Genomic DNA, 21556 nt, shown 5'->3' on the forward strand with positions numbered 1-21556 from the left:
CAATAATTTTCACAACTGCCGCCACCGGACGTGTTTAGACTAATTATGATTCAATTAGTCGACTCACAGACGAACGACCGGAGTCGTCTTTAAGATAGCGAAACCGGAACCAACATTCCCGTGGTCACCAAGACCAAAACGTACCGGAACTCGCCGTTCGGACGAATACAATCGTCCCATAATAATAATAATGAACGTGCTGGACCGTAACGCCGGGTGGGGCAATAGATTCAGACACTCCACGGCAGGACTCTCCACTCCTCGTACTCCAGCTTCCTGTCGGAGGTTATGGTAATAGGTTTACTCACGGCTTCCGTGTTCGAGTTCCGAGTTTATTTCAGTTTACGAGCCGCACACCGAGGTCCCGAGGAGCTCCCGTTAAGCTCGGCCGTCATTATTTACAGACGAAAGCGATCATAATTCATATCGATAATTTTTAGCCTATCAGCCACCGACGGCTTGGCCCCGGCTGGCACCGTTATCCGATATCGGACCACCCCGGTCGCGGCGAACCCCTTTTTACGAAGTAACACCATTACCGAAAGTAATTTGCCGTTCTACCTTGCCGAAAATCTCGAAGGATTTGGTGTCCCTCGGTCCGAGTGCCGGTCCGACGAGTGCTAGTCGTCTGTCCGGCAGCAGGGATATCTCGTTTTTTGTGTGTATTTTTTTTTTTTTTTTTTGGTTCCACTTCCGAGCACCAGCTAGACCAACGGCCGCTCTCTGTGTATGTGTGCCCTGCGCTTCCTCCACCTGGGATCGGTTTTCCTGTTTTATATATCTTCGATTCGATTATTATTAAAAATATTTCCCTTTTTCGGCTTCCGCACGGTTCCGATTTGGCCCCCTCCCGCCCCCCTATCCTCTCGGACAGTGGATTCCGCCGAGGCCGGCCCTCCGGGTGGACATTGCAGGGCCGACCGACAGTTTACCGGTCAACTTTACGCAAACTCTGAACGACACCCCGGCAGACCACCCCAACTCCTGCCCTGCGTTTGGGGGTCTTTTACTGGTGGACGGCACCGTTATCTAGTGCTAGCACCCTCAACTGGACATTGCTGCCGCTTCTCGGGGGGTGACTTATTATATGTATTACTTCCCCAGCGCCAGTAGGGACAAGCTCTCCGATTGGGGAGCTCCCCGGACCATCTGACATGGCCGGCGTTGTTGGTAGCTCGGTGCGACCGGTAGCGGGCGAAGAACGCTCGTTTGCATGTGGTCGAGGAGCGGTGCGGTCAAGTTATCTCTCGGGCGCAGCACAAGGACCAGCGCCAACTTAACGGGGACCCTCGACAACATGCCTTTTCGGACATCGTGGCGTTCGGATATGGCAGGGCGCACATTCTCGTCGGCATTCATTTTGCATAACACACGCATAACGGTGCAAAATGTGGACGCATGGAACGGGTCGGCCGGGAGTCGCTTGTAATAACTACACGATGCCGGGGGCTCCGACGCCGCCCGGGCCCCGGTCCAGGTCCATCAACGGATCGCCACCCCTCCGACGTGTGCTGCGGATCTTAGGGAATCCAGCTCGCATTACTTCCACCACCTCGCCAGGCTGTAGAGTGAGAAAGAGAGAGAAAGAGGGGGAGAAAGCGAGAGCTGCGTCCCGATAGTCAAAGGACTTGGGGATTCGAAACACGGAGTAACCCGGCGGAAAGGGAATTTACATAGTCCAGTCCAAACGAGGCTGGACATCACCAGGCACTTTCTTTCGCTGCTTCTTCGTGTTGTACACACACTCACACACACGTTGTGGCCCGGACTCGTGCCGGAAGACGGCGGAGATTCGCTCGGTGGATTCGCCGGGCACGCTCGAAACAAAGACCATTACAAAACTGACCGTATGTGTGTCGGACCACACTTTCCCAGGAGCCGTAATTTGCATAAATGTGTGCGTATCCTTCCGGCACCCCACGCCTTCCGGGGGGGCTTCCTTCGAGAACGGTAAAATCGATTGTTTTAAGTTAACTCGTTGTGCAGGAGCCAGTATGGTGGGGCCCCCGTTTCTGGACAGCTCGCAGCGGCGTGTTCAATGTTCCAAGATCTGTGGCAGTGGTTCTAGAGATAAATTGTTAAATTGAAATAAGTATATTTTAACATGGCTTTTTTGTAATTTTTGAAAGATTCCATTTACACACTTGTTATGTTTCTCTAAACTGTGCTCTAATAGCGTAAAATATCTGTTATATTAGAGTTCATAGAGTTTCTGTTGAATATTTCTATTAGGTTTTTACATAGAAACCTATTCTGAATGAATAGTATTCGCCACTTATACTGTCTGGGAGAATGGACCATTATCTAGAACAGTTCCCCAAAATTCTCGAACCAACGGAACCTCATGTATGAGATAATGAACCATTCCGACATCTTGCCAGTGAGTTTTCCAGAGAAATTAAAGGACACTGTTCCGAGCCGGTCCATCGCCAGTCGCCGCAGCTCGTACGTTCGGCAGTCGGATATTGGAAACAGTCAGCTTGGTGCCGTGTAAGGTAATAATTTTGTGTTCTCCCCACCTCGGCTCAGTCCGTGTTTCGATTTTTCAGCCACCCTTTACGCACGTCGCTATGTACGTCCGGTGGCCAAAGTCGGTGCCCACTTCTCCTAGGACGCTAGTAGTTCCAATAAAGACCAGCATTACGCTCGCTTGGCAGCAGCATGGCTCGTGGTGCTCCTGAATGGTGCCATTACAAGGACGGGACTGCACGGCCTATCGCTGGACGTGGCGAACCATGTTGCGAGCGAAATCTGAAATCTACAAAATGTGGAAGAATGTTTGCACGCTTGTGTGCATGTGCGTGCGGGGTGCGTGTTTAAGTAACACATTTACATCGTTCTGATTCGGAACCCGGCGGCAGCAGCGCCCGGGAAGACGAGCGGCGCGAGTGTTTCCAGCCTTTAAGGCGTATGGAGTCAGAGCGAGTGAAAGAGAGAAAGAAAGAGAGACAGTGATCTGGAATGGCGGGGGCACCAAACAAGTCCAGCAGCATGCTGGTTTATATTTATTCTGAAAATCATCATTATATCTCCCCTGTATGTGCTCCTCTAGCCAGGCGTGGAAAGGCGCACACGCACTCGCTCCTCACGTGGTCGCTTTAGAGCATGGGCCCGTTCGTCCTGGTGACGTTCTCCTGGTTGGCTCCGGTTCGCCAGCCGTAGACAACCGCACGTACATCAACGAGCAGCACAGGCCCCGGCGGTCCACGTGGGATCCTCCTTTCTCGCCTTCATTCCATTTTTCATTGCTTTTTCCAGCCTTTTTCCGGCTCCGTTTCCGCCCGGTGTGTCCGTTGTTACCCCTTCACGCCCTGCTGGCCGGACGCCCGACGCACTTTGCTCTACATCCGCACGTCCTCTGAAAAGTCGCCTCGGCCGACCCTCGGGCGGCTTAAACTCGGACGTCGGAGATGCTTTGTTGCGTACGCGGTGCCGGGCCTCGGCGGAATCCTTATCACATGGCGTTGCCAAGTCGAAAGGGGATGCGCTCTCACACAGGGGTGGCGGCGGGAGTTTCGACAAACATACGACGAACCGACGACCACGTCGACGACGAGGACGAGCGCGGCGACGGTATCTCCAGCCAGTTGGACCTGGGCTGGCCGCTGGCGCAAGCTGTGAACGAGCGAATGGACTCTGGTGGACGACTCATTTTCACCGTGTAGGTGGCGATGGAATCCTGGTGCACAGTGGGTGTTACTACTGCTGGTGGGTCACCATTTGGAAACGAATTTAGCTTCTATAATATCGTTATTTAAGTTGCATAATACAAGAGCGTAGTCCGGCATATCGCCAATTCTTTTTTCTATTATTTATTTATTCATGAATATCTTTTTAGCCACCTTCAAACTAATCCCCATCAGATATTATACACTTATGCCAACGTTTTTTTTCAATCCTTTAAGCAATCTATTTTGTGATCTTGCACAGTTCCTCTTTCGATGCCGTCTTTATCTCCTCAATCGTAGCGTAGGGTCGTCCATGGGGCTCTTCAGTTTTGGGAACAACAAAAATTTACATGGGACTAGGTCTGGGGAATACGGTGGCTATGGGATCATTAGTGTGTTGTTTTAGCAAAAACTTCGCGCACAAGCAACGATGTGTGAACAGGGGCGTTATTGTTTGTCCACAAATCTTTTTTGGTTTTTCATAAATCCGGGCTTTTTAACGGATTGCGTTCTCTTGTCGAGGCGCAATTAACGCCACTTTCAGTAATAATTCAACGAAACTATTGTAACACATTTTCCATTTGAAGCAGAATAACCAGATGCTGTATACAGGTACTTTGGCCATACATTCAAATTCTGAATGTACTTCACGTGTAAATTGGATAGAATTTGAGTATCCTGAAATCAAGCCATTCGTTTTTGCCACTTAGTTGATGTTATAAACAAAATTTAAAAATGCAAACCAGGATAGAATGTTGATTCGTCTAAAGGAATTGAACAAAAACAAAACTGTCCATATAATACGCGTACTTCGTCCACTGTGCGCTCGTACGTCGAGCCACGGAGCCAACCGAAAGAAATGGCCAGCAAACGGAAAGCCGGCCAGAGAAAGTGGGAAAGATTGTAAGCAAAGCAACAGACCATCCTTAACAACCGACTAGTCCCAGACCCATTTGGCCAGTGCCTCTCCCGCTCTGGCCTCCTTCTGCTACCTCTCTCTTTTTCTCTCTCACCCGTTTCGCGCCTCTCGCTCTAACGCTCCGGTCCGGTAAGGGAGCCGGTCCGAATACAGGACAGACGAGTGACGCAACCGGACGGCGAAGGACACGGCGAACTTCTCGCTTTCGCAGTGAAAGGGTGACACGCATAATTTACTCTCAACTCCCGCCGCCCACCGGCTTCCCCCCGCTGTTCCGCTCGCCCAAAACCCACCCCCCCGGACCACACCGGCTACGGTCCGGTCCTTTTAATGGTGTGTGAGGAGAAAGCAAAGTAGAATTTTTGAACAAGGCTCGAGAGCGAGATTGTGTATATTTTACAACATGCGTATACATATTATGCGCTGTACATAGGGGGCGGCAGAAGGTGGCCGCCCGCTCCGACCCTCCCCGGACCCGGTAACCTTTTCCGTCGCCCGGCTGCCGGCCACGCCGAGGGACGTGCTCGAGTTAGAGAGAAAGAGAGAGAAAGAGACAGAGAGCTCTGTAGGTGGCAGGCGACGGGATGGGGTTCAGGAGATGGACACGACGACGAGTGGCCCGATCGGCTGGTTGGCCCGGGCGGTAGGTGGACGGTGGAAAAGGGGTTTTTCAAAAGCTTAAAACCATGCGGAGAAGTTGGGGCTATTTTCTTTCGACCAAGAAAAGGGGGCCACCGTGTCCGTGTCCGGCCGGCCGCCGCCGATGGTGGTGGTGGTGTTGGTGAGTGCGAGCGAAGGACAAACCCGTTGAAGGTGTGAGTTGCGTCCAGTCCACGCTGGCGGAGGACGGAGCAGATACGCATTACATAGCGCAGTTCCGATGGAAAATGTAAAGCAGTAAAATTGAAGCCATTCTGGGATGCTGCTGCTGCCTCTGATGGTGATGATGCCCCCCACGCCGAAAGTCGTTGGTGTGCGGACAAGAGGGGGTGGGTCATGTGAGGCCGTACATTACCACATACGAGGAGTACCGGGGGGTGTGTGCGGCAGGAGGACCGACACAACGAAGGGTTCTACTCACATTTTGGACACGATTTTGGACTCGCCGCCTCGGAGCTACGTGTGTTTACTTCTGTGGTGCCTCGGGTTTGGGGCCAACTAGTGACACTCTGCTCAACTATTTTAACCCTTTAATCCAAAAGCCACACGCTGCGCATCTGTCGCTGCTTCGGTGTTGAGGTTTTGAGACAATTGAAACATCGCTTGAAGTTGATATTAGCGTTGGAACACAGACGACTGACTCTATTGTTTGTCTTAAAAGTGAACGAGTTATACACTCTGTCAACTTTCTATAGCCGCACCCACGTTTTAACCGTATCTTCCAAACCGTCTTTCCGATTCAACTTCTGTTTTTGGGACTTTTTTAAGGAGGTAAAATTATGAATAAAACCATTTGGTTGGATTGAAGTTTTATGATTTCTAGCTTTTTATCGACCAAATACGATATAGGCACTGTCAACTTTCTATAGCCGCACTTTGAGTTTTGCTTCCGAGAATATTTTTCATAGCGAGTTTTGCAAGTTAATTACTTAAATATGTCAAAAGGAAGTGTTCTAAGTGGAAAAGAAAAAGGATTGATGGAGGCATATAGGCTGGAGGGTGTTGCTATTCGAGAAATGGATCGAACAATAAAGAGATCCAATAAAGTGATCGGTAGTTAGCTGAAGGATCCTAAACGGTATGCAACTGTGCAATGTACTCTGAAACAAATCAAGATCTCGATTAGAACCAACTGGAACATTGTTAAATTGGCGTCAAATTCGACAATATCGCTATCAAAAATCAAATCTACACTGGATCTGCCAGTGAGCAGGGAAGTTTTTCGCAAGGTTTTGCAAAACAGCCCGAATATAACTCGAGCAAAAATGATCAAGGCACCAAATCCAAGCCTACTACACCAATAAAAACGTGTAAAATTTGCTAAACTGAACATGGAACGTCGGTGGGACATGGTATGTTTGGGTTTTCTTCTGCTTTTTGAAGAGCATATTTTGCATCAAAAGAACCAATTCCGTTTTCTGTTTTTTTTTATTGTAGGTGATCTTTTCTGATGAAAAGAAGTTTAATTTGGATGTGCCCCACGGTTTTACAGGCTACTGGCGAGATTTACGCAAAGATCCGGAGTACTTCTCCACCAGTAATTATGGAGAAGATCTCTGATGGTGTGGCTTGGGTTTTACTCTGCGGGCAAGCTCAATCTGGCTTTTACACCTTGTAAAATGGCCTCTAACGATTACATCCAGATTCTAGAAGATGGTCTGATCCCGTTTACAGCTGCCAAACGTCGAAAAAATTGGGTTTTCAACAAGATAATGTTAGCATTCACACCAGTTCGATAACTCGAACATGGTTTGCTACCCATAAAATCGATTTGCTTGGGTGGCCAGCGCGAAGTCCGGATCTAAATTCAGTTGAAAATGTCTGGGAATAATGGATAGACAAATTTATGCGGATAGGAAGCAATACAGCTCTATTAATGAGCTTAAAGCATCCATTTTGGAAGCTTGGGAACATATGGACCGAAACATATTGAAAAACCTGGTTAACAGTATGACAAACAAAATTTTCCAAGTCATTCAGCGATCAGGAAAGCCAACTGACTATTAATCCTCATAATAAATGCTGAGACTTGAAAAAAATCCACGCATATTGATCATTTTATTAGGTGCGGCTATAGAAAGTTGACAGTGCCTACATCGTATTTGGTCGATAAAAAGCTAGAAATCACAAATCTTCATTCCAACCAAATGGTTTTATTCATAATTTTGGCTACTTAAAAAAGTCCCAAAAACAGAAGTTGAATCGGAAAGACGGTTTGGAAGATACGGTAAAAACGTGGGTGCGGCTATAGAAAGTTGACAGAGTGTATTTGGTTTGCTGGAACTCTTTTACTTATTTGAATTCCGGCGACTTTTTCCGAGTCAGTGTTTGCCCAAATTATTCCTAGTCCACCGTAAGCATCGGCAGTGCCCCGCGTAACCAGCCCCAGCGAGAACTATAAATTGTGTTCGAAGACAGTCAGTATCCGCATGCTGGGAACATAAAAACGGGCAAAACACGTGGTGCCGTGGGATGGTCAATATCCTTGGCCGCTTCGCCCTTGAATGGGCACCAGCAAAAGTAAACGCTTCGGCATCTTCCACTTCTTCCTCTGCCGTGCCGGAACCGGAACCATTGGCCTTGCCGATGATGTTGAACTGGACCGGAAAACACTGGAACACCAGTGGACTGTTGGAGTGAGACGTGCGCTGGGAAAACATCCACTTTCTCCAAAGGATACGGGTCGGGCAGCGCATAGCGTAGAGCATCGCGTTACTTTCGCGTCAATAGGTGGTCGAGTTGAGTGTTCAGCCGTTGGCCAAAGATGCTATCACTATCAGCGGGCACGGCGAACGAATGTAAACTCATCCTAACAGCATGGCGCTTTCTCACGTGTTTTTGGCCGCCGCCTTGGTTCGGTCTTTCCGTGCGTGTGTGTCTTGCCTTTGCCCATTCCATGCTCGTTCCGTTTGCTGACCATGTGCGAGGACCAGGACAAGCGAACGTCCCTTTAAACGAGTTCGCTTGGTTGGTGAAATTGGGCCCCGCTAGCTCGTATGATAAGTCGATTGGAATTCTTTAATATTCTGTAAAACATGAACGGGGAAATCCATTTGCCGTTCCTGCACTAAACTTAAAGAAATGAATTTTCAAGGTGACAACAGGCATGCATTAATGGGATCAACGGGAGTCAACTACAAGGCGCCTCCATTTTGAAAATAAAAGTTGAAAGTTTAATATAGCAAAAAACAATATACTTCACTACATGACCCAATGGTAAATTTGCTAAATCGAGAATGCCCACACGTTGAGTATTGCTCCTAGTTCCTTATCATCGACGACATGTTGTTATCCTTTGCCACTAAAATATGCACCACACGAACAATGTCCAACGGTATCGAACAGCCAGTCTTGTAGAGCACACTTCGCACAGGAAGGTGGACATGTTTAAAGTATGTCCTGCGTGCATAAATATCCCATCGTGAGCGGGGCGGGCAGATTTTACTCAACTACAATCTCGGCGTTCTAACTCCGCCAAGACGCCGTTTACGAAACCCGTTCGAAGGATTCCGCAGCCGCTGGTGCTGGCTGTGCTCACAAGACGCTCCACCTGGCGTGGTCTGGCAGGTTCCCCGCTGCTGGCCGGGGGGTTTCGGTAATGAATTATTTAACAGCAACGTTGGCGAAACGTGTCCGCGCCTGCCAGTGACATGTTGTCACCGTAAGAACATTTTATAGTTGCTTGATAAATATTCAAAAAGCCCCGTCCAGCCACGGCCCTGCTGGCTTCGGTTCGCGATTGGAAAACCGTAAGGCCCTCGTGCGTGCGTGAGAACATCGCGGGAACGCGGCAGAGTAGGCTGAGAAGGGTGCGAAGAATTGGCCATCTGAAACGTACTAATTAGGACGGACGTCAATTTCAATTTGGTCCACGTCAAGCAACGTTAATCAACTGCTTGCGGCCTTGGAGATGGAGCGAACCGATTGATGTAGTGAGTTTTTCACGATTCCTGTGAATGGGTACAGGGGCGGATCGGGGACAGTCCTTTCGTGAGACGGATTTCATCTTCAGTAAACTGAAAATCATGACGATGTTTCTTACAGGTATTGCGTTGTACGAAAAGAGATTTTGTATTTTGTAAAATTATTTTCTTCATAACTTCTCCCTAATTTTTTCATAATGTTAGAGGTACACGAAATAATGTCGAGAAAACTTATGCTTAAAACCTTTCTAAATTGCTTTAGTCTATACCAAGTTTTGATCAGGTTTGAAAGGAAAATATTTGTTGCTCTCAAAATAATGTGCAGGATTCTTTATAAACATTCGACACGTAATTGTAATCCAAAAGTAACGTCAACTAGTTACCGCAAACCCCGAAAAAGACACCTCGTTCAACTATTTCGAGTTGATGCTTTGCAGAGAACAGTGCTTTAAGTTTCAAAAACAATATATGAAACAAACGAAACCGAAAAGCGCATGGTGGTGCAATAACCACTTTTTACGCGTTGATGGTGGCGAAATATCCTTGGTCTGGCTGTGGCGGCGATTGTAATTGTGTTCGCTGTCCGTAAGCATTAAATAATTGCACTGCGATGAGCCGGAGCGTTTCCTGTGGCATAGAATGGCACCAGAAATGTATTTTGACATGAAACGTGAGCTTAATTTATGCACAGGCACGTTAGCTAACGAACTCGGACCTGATGCAGTTTTGCATTCCACACCCATGATAATGTGCATTGATTTAAATCCAAACAAAACTTAAAACCAGATAACCCTTAACGCGTCGGCACACGCGATGGGAATGCGCTTTTCCCGCGGTAATTGCTGTTTAACCGGGCAATAATGCTCGCGCTCCGCTCCGCGCCACCGCAAGCCAAGACGAGGAAAAGTTTTCCAAATGCCCACGGGAATTCCCTCAACCGGCACGGCACGAGGCCATTTAACTGAAGGGAAAGAGCAAGGCCCTGCTCGCGTGCCGAAGGTCTATTCCCCAGTCCACCGGTTTGCGTGACTACCGGGCGCCTAGCATGCCGTTTAAAGCGGTGCTCCCATTACTAGGTGTGTGCGTTGAGAAGTGAAATACAAAAAATGTTTCTAAAATTTTTATGCAAATTTCTATTTTATTCAAAGTATGTGCCATCGTTAGCTATACATTTCTCCTATCTCTCTGCTTAATCATGGATTCCCAGACGAAAGAATGCTTCGACTTTTTAAGTAAACTAATTAGTCATTCCATTTCGACTTTCTCGTAGAAAAACGAAGGACTGCTCAGCCAATACGTGTCCCATCGAGGAAAATGAATGATATTCGGAAAGAGCCAAGTCTGGTGAATAACGCGGGGAGGAATAGCAACTCCCATCCAAGTGATTTGATAGTATCCTCAAACAGTTTTGTTTTTTGGGGGGCCTCGTGCTTGTTTCCACGAGCCACCAGGCGCCCCCATTGGAACTCCCTAGAATTGCATTTTGGTCGTTTTTCGATCAAGGCATGGTTCAAATTGATCATTTGTTGTCAGTAGCGATCGGAATTAACGTTTGCATCAGATTTTAGGAGCTTGTGAAACACCACACCTTTCTGTCCCATCAGAAAGTCCGTTTTTTGGAGTCCTTCGACGTTTTTTTTGTTAAGTCAAAATCGCCATTTTGAAGTTTTTTAAACCACTCAAAGCACAGCGATCTTCCAAAACCAAGTCCCGACAAGCATTTGGTGCGATTCCGAAGCAGTTTTCTTCAAGAGGAGCAGAAAAATTGTAATGTCCGCGAAATGTCATTTTCAGGCACAAAAGTTGGCATGGTCTAACCCTTTCAACGGTCGTTTGATAACTGATTAATTTTTTTTGCGACCTGGACTGATTTACCTGATGTCAAAATGAGGTAATGATGAATGAACCGCAAAACTGGGAAGTCCCAATCGGCAGGTACAGCCATCATTCTAAAATTTCACTTCTCAACGCACACACCTAGTAAGTGCTGCAACTAGAAGGCTCTCGTAGGGCCGAGCCGGGGCCACACCTAAACACAAATCGCTCAAACCATAACCGGGACAGATTTAATTCACCCCAAACCACCGGAAGGCACACGTTTGCCGACAAAGTTTCACACGATCTGTTTTCATTTCGTATTAAGCTGGCGGCATAGCTCACATGTGGGAACACCCTGTCTTTACACTTACAGCGAGGCACTGTGTGTCATGGGCGTGCTGTAGGCATTACTCCTATTATTGACCTATTATTTACTGGGTTATTCAGAAAGCCGTTTAGTGTATAGACTAAACCCTAATGAATTGTGTGTTATGCAGAAATGTCTGTTAATAAATTAGTACAAAAATAGATGTAAAAAATGCCCATTTTAAAGCCATGAAGTTTTATTTTAAATCATGTCTTTCAAGAACTAGAAATCGTCGTTCGGCAGTGTCGCTGCAGGCCTTTTGGCTGGGTTTCGTCTAGACCGTAGGCCCGTGTCAGCCATTCGCAGCATGAACCGGCCCTAAACTTCGTTCCATCTGTGCCGGGATGTGATAATTAAATCCAGAACCTCCGTTGGCCTTTTGCTGGCCACATGATTGACACATGGACTTTCGGATACGTTTTTCGGTTCGAAAATCTTGTCGAGCGTTTCGTCGACCCAGAGCCGCCTTACGGCCGCCGCCACAAGATCTTCTCCGAGGCGCCCGTTCGGTGAGAGGTACAAAAAAAACCAGGAAACGTCGCGGACCGCACAAATCTGGAACACCAAATTGAAACGATCGTGTCACGCATAAAATCGTACATCGTCTTTTTTTATTCGATTCCCTTCCGCGGCACGGTGCGTTATTTTGGCTTGGTCCTTGAGCAGCGTGGCTTTTACTCAAACCGTGAGTTTTCCGTCTGTATCCTGCAGCCACAAAATCAGACCTCACCCGACGACGACGGGCTCGATTTATTGCGACACCATAAATGGGACATTTTATGCATCAATCAGCGGCGCGGCGAAACCCATCGTTGGCGCTGCGATCGGATCGAAGGATATTGATATTTTTAATAGACGTGCCGCGCGTCTCGCGGCACCTGCCACTGGCTAAGGGCTGCCCACCGTTGATGGCGCGTAATGCTCTGGATCAATCGGCATCGGCAGGGCTACAAACAAGGGATTTTAGGGGATCATGAGACTCCTAAAAGACAAATACCACACCGATTAAGCACCCTTTATGGCGACGGCCATACGGCCTCAGGTATGCAACGGTTCCACGCACCCGGCATGAGGCGGGTTTTATGAAAACAATATCGTCAAGCTCCGACAACACCTTCCCATTGGCTCCTATTAACCGTAGGCGATGCAATTTCCAGTTCGAATTTTTACAATGACACCGCCCCATCCAACGACCCTGATTGAATCCAACGACGGAGCACATCGTTCGCCAGGGCTGTGCGGTGCTGTTATGATGTTTTCGTCCGCTGGTGGTTGCCTGTAATAACCACAATAAAACCGGGGGAAAACCTTCAATAAATCTTGTGCTATTTCGAGGGCGGAGTTTGGCAACAGGTAGCTCACCGACCTTCGGCGGACCGTCGAGGTAGGATTTGGCGAAATCGTCCCCGTCGCTTTTGATTGATTCTTTATTGCGATCGTTTATGCAGGTGTAAGCAATAACTTTACTGCCCCTCGGTTAACTGCACGCCGGCCAAGGTAGACGTAGTGGGTCGGCGGTTTGTCACTAATCATGAAACGTTCGGCAATCGAACGTTGGTGTCTAAAATGGTTATGGTTTGATTTCAAGCAAAGCTTCGGTTACAATTTTTGGGCACGGTTTGTTGTATCTATATTCTCGCAACAAATAAACAAAAATCCTTTTTAGCCTTAGACGGCCAATGTACGATGCATAGTCATGGCGATTTCAGTGTGTTCAACAGAATTCAAGCTTCGTTTTCAAACATTATTCTAACAAATGTGAAAGTAGATCATAATAACAAACGTATATTTTATAGCATAACTTCGGGCGTATTACAGTTCTGCATTGCAGATTGCCTACAATCAGGCGCAATTTTCAGCACCTAGATTGGACTCACTTTAATTACAATTTTGACGATTTAGCTTCATAATAGTTACCAATTCAGACTTCATTCCCAATCCCATTGCCTAAAGCGCCCTCCCGAGTTTCGAGCACCCAAGCAGAGTACATTACGCCAACAGCTTGAGCGAGGCAAAGGTCGCCCGGGTTTCAATTAATGTTTTTCTTTTCAGTGTACTATTTTTGAAAATCGCCACAAATTTTGCAACCCTTTCCATCGCGACCGTTCGCGGCCGGGTGGTTCACAATTTAAAATACTTTAACGGCTCGACCACGCGGTCCTCGCGGCGTAGCAACACGGCACGAATCGGGAGCGAAAAAAGGCCAACCCGGGTGCCCAATCGATACGCTTCATGTTTAATGACGGCTCGTTGGCACATTTTTGTCCAATACTTCAAACAGCCCACCCGGGCTAGGTCGATATTTCTTGGTAGCCTAGCTCTGCGCGCGTGTGTGTGTTTCCTGTAGACTGTAAAAGGACTGCAGGTCCTACTGCCGGATTCCGTGCTGTTGCTTCGCGTGCCCGCTCAGGAAACGGTTGCACACTCCAAGGTATATTTTAAAGGCGTTAGTAGGGCTTTCGATGCATTTGTTATAAATGCAGAACATCGTGTTTACGCTGCGCTAAGTGTTGGTGAGATTGTTGTGTAACGCGAACGAACGGTCGGCTCCAGAGCACCCAATAGGTAACGAATACTTCAACACTAAAAGTGGCATTACTGGTAGTGCCCTGTTTTCTCTCCTCGCACCAGCACCAGTGGGTCGAGCATCCAGTATAATCTGCTGTACCAACATTGAGCATTTTTTCGACATCATCATCGACCCATTTCCAAAGTATGAGCATCGCATTATCAACATTTGTAAAGTGCCGCTAATTCTGGCCCTCTTGAAATGAACCTGAGAACAAAATAAAAAAATAAACGACTATACACTGGACGGCTCGTGGTGACCTCGACTAATGTATCCCATAACTCCCGCTGGCTGCACAGGTGTGGTGCCGACTTCGACTCTCCATTTACACTCGGGCCGCACAAACGTAATCGCCAAACCACCAAACCGAACCAAAATAACTTCGAGCCCCCCTCGGCACAGGCACCACGAAGCACCGATTGATTATGCATGAAAGGATAATTTTCCGAACGTGCCGGCACCCAGTACCCATCGCCACCAGCGGCAGCTTTTCCCACCATCATCATCATCATCGCCGTCGTCGTCATTCCGGGGTGTGTTTATAAACACCGCGGCCGTGCTCCCGGATCCTGTTTGTTCGCGCTCCCGCATTTCCGCGCCCGTGTGGTGCAATTTCAACAACGGCACAACAATAACTAGGGTGAGCTGTGCCCCGAAAGGCGCAGCTGTTTGCGTGCGGGCGGGCGCCCGGGGGTGAGGGCGCGAAACGCCCGCGAGGTGAAAACTCGCGGAAATCAGCGTGAAAATAACTTTATCGGCACCAGCCCCTGCCGCGGGGCTGTGAAGTGGTACCGGGACGGCCTAACACCATTTAGAGAGCCATAAAACCATAAGCCGTATCGGCGCGACGGCACAGTTATGATCCTGCCGCCGGTACGGAACGCCACGGCACGCCGGTCCCGCGTGAGTGTTGTGCTTATTCCGTCCAACCCCCACGGTGCTGGGGCACTTCGCTGGCATATTGTTGACGCGCCCCACCAAACATTGCCGGTGCCTAATCAGGAAGCCCGCGGTTCTGTTGTGCGCGTAACAGTTCAGTTAACTTAACGGAAGACGTTCGAACAAATCGATTTTTGACCACCGCCGGTGCTGAGCTGCTGCCACTGTTCAATTAGACTTAATTATGCGCCCTTTAAAATTGCCCCCTAACGACGACAACAAGTAGTCGGCGTAGTTACAGAGCAGAGTGCCGCGCCGACTTCGTTACTTCGTTACCTCGCGGGAAAACTTTCTCCAAAAGAAAGTCGGCCTGGGCGGTACGCAAATCGAAGTGCTGAAAGAAACTGCCACCGGATCCGGTTGCCCACCGCACGGTTTTCCGTTCCATTCCGGTCCAGCGTGTCCAGGAGTGTTCGATCTTCGGCCTACCGGTGGGATACCGGCGGTCTCGGAGCGGCGTTTTAAGGTAAATTTTTAATCAATCTCCACCCCGGGCAAAGAAGCAAACCGACCGACGACGGACGGCAGAGCCAAGGATGTAACCGCGAGGAGCTGGAACTTGGAAGGATGTGTATAAATTGTTTGGAATGTTTTCTTGTTCCCGCTCAGCCTCAGCGAGTGAAAGGGCAATTCCGACCGCTGCGGGCGTCTGTGGCAATGGCGGGTGGGGTGACCGTGCGGTGGTCGAGATGGATGGAAAATAATCAACCGAATTGAATCTTAAAAGCTTCGTCCATAATTATGATCAAATATTAATGAAGTGAGCCGGCTCGCGCGCAAGGAGTAAAAAAGCGAACGGAGCACGGACTTCTTGTTTGGCCAACCCCGATCCCCGGCCCCCGGGTCCGGAATGGATGAAGGGCAATGAATATTTCCTATTGGCTTTAATTTTCCCAAAGTTGCCATTTGGATGCGACGGGACGACGGGCGTTTCGCAAATCCGTGGTGCGGGAGAAAGTTAGACTATCGCAATGAATTTGAAACTCAGCATCCTCTTATTGGACGGTGCGGTCTCTTTGGAAATTGTGGCACGATATTCGGCAACGAATATGGTTCGCTCCTCATTGAATTCGGTCCGCGTAATTACGTTCGACGGATAAAGTTTCCAGAGTGAAAGCTAAATTGCATTTTATATGCATATTCGAAAATGTCGTTCCGAAATGGACCGAAGAGTCTAATGTTTTCAAACAAAAGCTTGTAGGAAAGTTTATACATTGAACAATCTGTATTTTTTTAACAATTGGGTCAAAAGTTGGGAAAGCAAAAAACAAATATCAAATGTTTATTTACAAAAAAACAATTTTTTATCACCATGCACAAAATTGACAGAAGGGGCTGAGTGTGGGCTTCAACAGCGACTTGTTCAATTTTGGCCTAAGAATTCCGAATATAAGAATCAATCCGTCTGTGATAGAGGCACTAGGTAGTAAATAAGTTTACAACCATGTTACTGTTTGGTTTGGAATCCCGTTACAAAATTATTGACCACACAAACATTTTTGACATTTGGTCGCCGCATGGAAAATGCAAAAAAAAATCTCAAAACTCGTTAATAATGCTACAAAACTGTATGAGTTTCGGCTGGAAACTGTTAACCAATCGTGCATGTATTACTGACCATGCAGTGCCTGGACCTGGCCTGACGTATAAGACACTTATCTGACACGCATTTCGACGTTTGCAGAGGTTAGGTATTTTAGAACAAATCCAAAAGCAACTCGAAAAAAAACTTATAACATTTTACACCAAAAGGAAGCACTTGAAAATGTTTTAAAACCCACAAAAAATCGTTGAAAGTTTCGTACAAAAGCACAGAGACTTTTTACATTTTCCAACCATAATGGCTTAATGTTTCGCAAGCAAAAGAACGTTGCCAAAGTTGTGCCTTAGAAATCGTTCCAAGAAGCCGAACAATAATAGCCCAACCCCAGTCCCGGGTGTATGTAGAAACTCCCCGCCGCCAGTGAACCGCGGGACCGTCGCGGGCAGCAAGTGAGCAGCTCGAGCACGTGGCGGCCCCTTTGGTTTGAAGGGCGTCCTCGAGATGGTGTCGCGCAAAAAAAAAAGAAACCAAGCTAAACATGATATTTAATCCTCCCCAAAAACCCGTCGACCTGCTTCCTGAGAACCGTTCTGTTCTGTTCCGTTCCGTTCCGTTCCGGGAAGCAACTCGGTCGCGAGCGCCGCAAGACTAATAACGTCATTCCCCGAGCAATCGTTTGCGCGTTTAAGGTAACTGTGATTTTTATTCCCGGCCCGCGCCGGAAGACGGAAATGAATATTTGAAGGAATAATTCCGCTGCCCGCAACCGAAGGTGCACAAGGCGCAAGGCGGGTAACGGTAAACTTTTCACACCTTCCGTCCCGGCCGTTCGGTTGACGGGCGTCTCCTGTGCCGGCTACGGCTAGGGACCGGTTCCATTTCGCTTCCGGTCCGGGGCCGGGTTAGGGTTACCTGACTGTCCTCTTATCCTTCAGGGCCGTATCGATGATGTTCGGCTGGATGATGATGTGGCGTAAATTTTGTGTCGGATCAAAAGCCCCCGATGCGCCTCGGTGCGATGGCACCGAACTGAACCGTCTCGAAGCCTGTCTCGCGGTAAGTGATTCGTTTAGGCGTAGGACTTACCGAAGGCTCAAGCTTAATGGCGTGTGCGGATATGCTGGAATCCTTAAGTGAATAAGTGCCCACCGTTCAACTAGGCGTCTTCCGTCGCTGCCCTCCCCCCGGATCAGGTATTGCATTCGGGGCGTTTCTCACAAGCTTTCGGTTGATTGTCTGCAAAGCCCGAAGAGTATGCAGCCGGAAATCCGTTCCCAAAATTAGATCTATTCACGTGTGATTCGCAACACCTCGGGAAGGTATTTCCCAAACCACAAGCCAGCCAGTTCTTAATCGCCGAACGTCCTTCACAACGGGGAGCCGTTTGTAGTTCATTAATTGAGTTTTATGTTGCTTAATTGCCAATGAATGATGGTGATTGAGCATATTGAATGAAAATTTTACATCGAAACGGTCACCGAAACCGTTTCAAATGGTTCAGATCGAGAGTCACAAAAATCGACCGTGCAACGCGAAAGTATGTGTTCGGTCTTTCCATAGCTCTAAGAATCCTCTAGGGATGTGAAATTATAGCCACAACAAGCGTTTCAGAAAAGAAATGTTTTATTTTAATGCCGATCCGAAACCTAATTTATGGACCGTCGGCTTAACGTATCCCCTCATCGATCATCGATTTACTGGCAGTAAATTTAAACATTTGGCAAAACCAATCCATTTCACCGGCGCGTCACATCGCTCCGTCATTCACCCGGCAAAACGAAAATAAGCGTGACCCGAATAGCTACGCCCGAATGCATCGCTCAAGTGCATCCCGTGCATTGTCACACCTGCACTGGGATGACTTTTCCGTCGTGCACCGTTCGTGGCCAAGGTCTGAAACCGTGAGAAACTATCGGCTCCGAGCCAGCTCGGCCAAGCATTTTCGCCCGATTTTATTTCAAAGGAGCCTTTCATTCACAGGACCCACAAGGACTCCCGAAATCGGTCGGTGTCTTGTGACTCTTTTATACTCTCTCGCCCTCTGTTGGTTGCCGTACATTTCCTGTCGATCATGGTTTCGTCCTGCAGACTACGGGACGTGATTTGCAAACCTCGAATGGCCTAGGGGAAAGCACCGCCCAGGAGACGTTAAATTCAGTGCGTTAAATTCAACACTAAATTGGTCTGCCGGTGATGATCTCAATCGATGTGTACCGTTTCACCGTTTCAGGGCTCTTTTGCTGTTGAATGCGTATCAAATGTTTTTTTTTTAATGGAAACTCCAAACGAGTTGCATTCTATTTGTTTTACGGTGATCATCGCGCAGCACGTAAGATGGAAAAGGATGGATAAGAGAAAATCATGTTTGCGAAACTTTCTTTCGCTATCTCCGTGTGGCTATCTTCATTTCGAGGATCCTCGTTTTGCTGTCACCGCTTGGGGCCCAAGCAAAATTGGGCCGACAGAGGCATCAATTTCTTCAGCATGAGTTCTTTTTTTCTCGCCCATTTCTTTGAACTGTGCTCTCATATATCAAACATATTTTCAATCTTTCTTCTCCTCGGCATGTTCTTGATCTTGATCCATTCCCTACTCCCTATTTCTCCGTAAACACTAGTGCTGCAAGCGCTTTCTCTGCTTGGTCCTGCTGCTGCTGCTGCTGCTGCTAATATTTGCCATCCATCTTTCGTTCTTTCCTCTTTTTGGCCACTGCCGTTCCCTTTTACTCATTAATTTATCTGCCTTCGTATAGTTTCTAGCTCGGTCCTCTGTCCTAGGCGTTCCGTCGCGGAGTTGTGTGCGCTTTTCCTAAACTTTTCTAGCTCATCATACTTCTGCCACCATCGAACCATGCAGCCTATTGGTGCCGATAATTTGTGCCATGTGCAGCATAGAATCGGCCATACGAGAAGTTATTTTTCCACCGTGTCCAGCCCTCCTGCTCTGGCTCATGGACGGCCCATCGGCTCAGTTCATTTTATCTCCGACTCGTCCGTATCGTCTTCGTGCCGTGCTTCTTCTTTTGCCATCCAAACCGTGTATGTGTGTGTTTGCTTGTTTCCAGGAATTTTGCCCAGCATAAGCCTCACAGCTGCCAATCGGTTTCGGCTCGCTACAAGGCATATTATTTTTCTAGGAGAAATAGAAGGAAATTACCCACTTTGGGAACCAGGAACGGAATCGCTATCGGTACCAAGCTCGCATATTTGGCACAGGCATGCATTGCATGATGCTTTGAAAATATTGCAACGAAACTGCCAGAGCTTAAAAATTAGGACTAACACTGAGGACTTTTATGGCATAAAAGTTTGCTTCATTCCCACTCGTTAGAGTACTCGTTTCCGTGCTGGTATCGCTCAGATGTGGCCCACCATGGCCAGTGTTTCGTCCTTCGGAGCCTGATAGATAAACATAAAATCACTTTGTGTTGTGCACGCTGGCAGACGGCAATCGGCAGCAGCATAAGTAAGAAAAAGTAAGAACGAATGAAGTAGAAAACGATATTTATTATTATTTTTCTCTTTGTTCTCGTGTTGTCCGCTTCTTCCCACATTCCCGTTTCCCGAAATCTCCACGCTTATGCTATTTTATGTTCTCCAACATTCCTCCATTCCATCTTTTTGTTTACGATGCATTCTGGTGCGAAGCTTTGTAGGCCGCACATTTAATAAGAAAAAACTCCCACAACTGTTGAATCTCGTAGCACACACACACACACACACACACACACACACATACACACATACACCTCGTCCGACGGGTAGTCTTTTTCTTTTCATCAAGATATTACATTCGGGAACATGATCCTTCGTGATCCTTTGCCATCGGATCGGATTGTACCAAGGCCATCACGAGTGTGTGTCGGTTTGGCAAACGCTCCGATGCTACCACTACACTCGCCCTCGAGTCCCGTAAAAGGATCAACAAGGATCGGTCCAGCATCGCATCGCGTACAGAAGAGAGCGTCGTTTCGGCGCAAAAGGATAATGGAAGAGGAAACGTACGAAAATACTCGACCAAGTGCGAGATGGAAAGATAATAATAATACAACCGAACCGAACAGGACTCGAACCGCCGGGAATGGGCAACGATCGTCGGGGAAGCGGAAAACGAGAAGAAGATCAACTGAAGATGTGTGCAGGCTTTTAGGACACGGCGACGACGACGATGGCGACGGGAAGATGAGATGAGAATATAAGTGCGAATAATCTTCCAAAGCGAACGAACAGAAAATAGCATTAGCACGGGATAGCATAGAGTCGGTGAGTGCACACGATCCTGTGTTGGAATACCGGAGGACTGGAGGACGACAGAGGACTCGGCAAGGAAGCGGCAAACAAATGGATAGAAAAGAATGCACGCCTAACGCGCCGAGTGGTGGTAAAGAGGCATTTGAGGGGAAAAAACATCGGGAAAAAGCTGCCAAAAAAATACGTTCGAAAGATTGAAAAACATGAGAACCATGGGAAACGCGTTCGTGTTTAATTTCGAAATGGATGAATAAAAAAAACTGCACAAATGAATCCTTTTGGAGGAGGAACAAAACGGAGCAAAGAAGCAAGGCTAGCATAAGCTAAACTTTACGGTAACAAAAATGCCCAGTAACAAATTCCGTTTTAAAACCTTGTTGCTATTGCATTCTTTTAAGGACATACAGTTCACTGTTGGTAAATTTAACAAACACCTTACCGTATTGAAATGTGTCGCTGAGGTTCTATGAGACCCTGAGATGGGCCGAGCGATAGGAGAATCTTTTGCAACCGAACCACGCACGAAAAGGATACTCGTTCCCGAATTCTTGCCGACGCACGAAATGAAGCATCCAGCTTAATTGCTGGTTCTATGAGTGAAACATAATTTACCGCTCGGTATGCCGCACTGACACCCGCCACATTAACTGTGACAGATTGATGAGGAGAGATGAAGATGGGCGAACGAATAACGAAAGCGGGTGAAGCGCGTAGTTTTAATCGCCCTCCAAAGCTCTCCAATCGGGTGACTTCGGTTCCCAAGACCTGGTTACTTGCAGGTCACCGACGCTCCGGCGGGTTCGTATTCTCCGCCATCGTCGCAATCATCGTCGCCAGGTGCGTCGTCCGTCAAAGGCGAGCTGCTGGAATGGGATGAACCGTCACGAAATGATCAAAGAG

The sequence above is a fragment of the Anopheles cruzii genome, chromosome 3 (genome assembly GCF_943734635.1).
Source record: "Anopheles cruzii chromosome 3, idAnoCruzAS_RS32_06, whole genome shotgun sequence".
NCBI classification, from domain to species: Eukaryota; Metazoa; Arthropoda; class Insecta; order Diptera; family Culicidae; genus Anopheles; species Anopheles cruzii.